This window comes from Cyprinodon variegatus, unplaced genomic scaffold (assembly GCF_000732505.1).
Source record: "Cyprinodon variegatus isolate N-32 unplaced genomic scaffold, C_variegatus-1.0 Scaffold332, whole genome shotgun sequence".
Classification (NCBI taxonomy): Eukaryota; Metazoa; Chordata; class Actinopteri; order Cyprinodontiformes; family Cyprinodontidae; genus Cyprinodon; species Cyprinodon variegatus.
Genome location: NW_015150785.1, coordinates 162,607 through 165,165, shown reverse-complemented (window position 1 = coordinate 165,165; position 2,559 = coordinate 162,607).

Sequence of the window (2,559 nt, the reverse complement as noted above, 5' to 3'; positions counted from 1 at the left end):
ACGACTCAGGACTCATCTTCAGCAAATGAAAAAAATGTTGGTTTTAATATCAAAGGTTTTGACTTTCCTTTGCTGTTTTTTGTTCTTGTTAATACGAGTTGTCATCCATTAAAAGCTGGCAGGCTCACTCCAATTAACGCTGCTAATTAACATTTGCTAATATTTCCAGGAGGAATTGACACCACACATCAACAGGTTTGTGTCTAAATTAGGAGCGAGTACAGCTCCACTCACGGTCACAGTTTATCACACGGCGCTCATCTTTAAAGGGCAATCCCACTTAAAGAGACTTAATGAGACTGAGACTCAATAGACGACCAAAAATAGAAGCTGCAGAGTGAATTCGATTGATCTGAGGGAGCCCTTGTGGAGCTGTCTCCGTTGTGAGTCATAGACGGGAGATTTGTGCCTGGATGACGTGGGGGTAGGACGGGGGACGCGTGGGTGACACTTATGGAGGAGTGGGCGGCTGAGAGCAGCAGATGCAGCTCTTGTGTTTCCCCTCAGGACCCTTGTCATCCACATTGTATTCAGCTTGTTGTTGCTACGATACACTGAGGAAGATGGTCGTTACACCGAACATCCAAACACAGAGAAGCTGTTTTTTGTTTTTGAACACAGCATGTTTCTTTCCATTTCACTCACAACTTAATTAACAAATAGCTTAGCTGCTAGCATCCGACACATACAAGAATGTAATCCAGGCTACTTTAGTCCTGCAACTGGTATTTTATCCCTTATCTGCATCTGTTTGGGTCTTTATACATTATTAATGAGGAAAACAGATTGACTTAGAGGGCTGTTATGATCATTAGGGAACTCAAAGTTCCATTCTTCTGGTATTTCCTGTGGATTTTCAAAAACAGAAGCTCGTTCACTAAAGCAAACACATATTTTACAGTAAAAAAAAATGAGACTATAAAGTCCAGAAGTCACTCAGTTGTAATTGAGAAAAAGAACTTGCAATTAGAATTCTAGTAAAGTTAGCTTTGCAATGTGTTAACTCTAAATGTAAATGCATGCCACACTTCTAAGATCTTTTTTTGCAATACCCATCTTCTCTCCTCTCAGGTTTTTCTGGCTACTAGATCTTTCTTTGGAAAAGAAAAGTTAATTTAACATTACTATGTCGACAAACCGTGCAAAAATCTAAAACATCCAAACTATGAAGAGTAAACATCCAAATCAATAAAGAGATACAACTTTAAAAGACCGTGGGAACTTTTTATACAGGAAAGCTCGGTCAAGCAAAAAAAACTTCTTCAAGAAGATAAAAAAAAAAGATTACAAAAACACAAAGTTATCAAAAAATAATCACAGAAGAGAAACAGAATAAAATCTAAACACACAAACAATTTCAGAAGCAAAATAGGAAGATTCCAGTGAGACCCTGCAGCCTTCAGAAAGTAGACAACCAAACAGAGACACAAAGCAACTGCCAAAGATAATAAAAAATGAAGCAACAATAGAAGAAAAAAACAGAGACAAGCCAAAACAAACCAGAAAGTAAATCACAGAAGGCTTATTTTTTGTTGGTCTCATGCATTTTTTTCCGGTTTCTGTAGTTTTTTCTTTCTACAGACATGGACGAAAAAAAAATCATCAATTCTGTTATATTTTATAAATTCAGGATCACGTTTGAAAGAACAATCTAAACATAATTTATTTTTTAAAAAGCAAACTGAACTTGATCATCATAACTTAAACTTTCCCTTTTACTTCACCAAAGTTGCAACTTCACAAAATAAGAATTGATCCTCACCAAGATGATTCGGTGGATTCATACTTTTACATATTATTAAATATATTGTTAAACAATTAAAATATTGAGATTAAAATAAACTCAAATGGATTTATGAGTTTTCCAAGCATCAACAGTCTGAAAGGTCATGGAAGAATTAATTATCTCTCCCACTGACTGCACTCCGTACCTCTTCTCTACAGCAGCAGCATCTCTGACTGCTCTGCTGTTAATAACTGTCTTTTTTTCTTTTCTTCCTTCATCTTTATGATGTGGCTGTAACGATGGCAGCTTCCATCGCTCAACAGTTTAATAATAAGCGGCGTTACACCATATTCTGTTAGCCATCATATATTGTGAATAAAGTGGATCTCATCGCCTGTCGTCCATCTACTAACCCTGTTGTCACAGGATTCATATGTAAAAAAAATAAAAGTTGATGGTAATATACATAGACTCCCCTTTTATTATATACGATTGGATTAGAACTAGTGTTGCGCTGATGCCATTTTTTGGCCGCGATACCAGGCTGTGCAGTATTGGCCGATACCGATACCACCTGTTTGAAATTGATATTGATATATGAAGAACTGCAAACTACTTGGATGTAAAATAACTTCCATCATGGTTTGTCAAACTGCTGCCTACATTTGTGAATCAGGAAAAAGACTAAAACAAACTGAATCCAGCAGAACTTTTTATTTTCTACCTGGAATGAGTGATAATAGTTGAATAAACTTTTTGCTCTCAAAATGGTATCGGTGCCCTATTAGTTGGTACTCACTGATACCGATACCACCATTTTAGATACTGGTGTC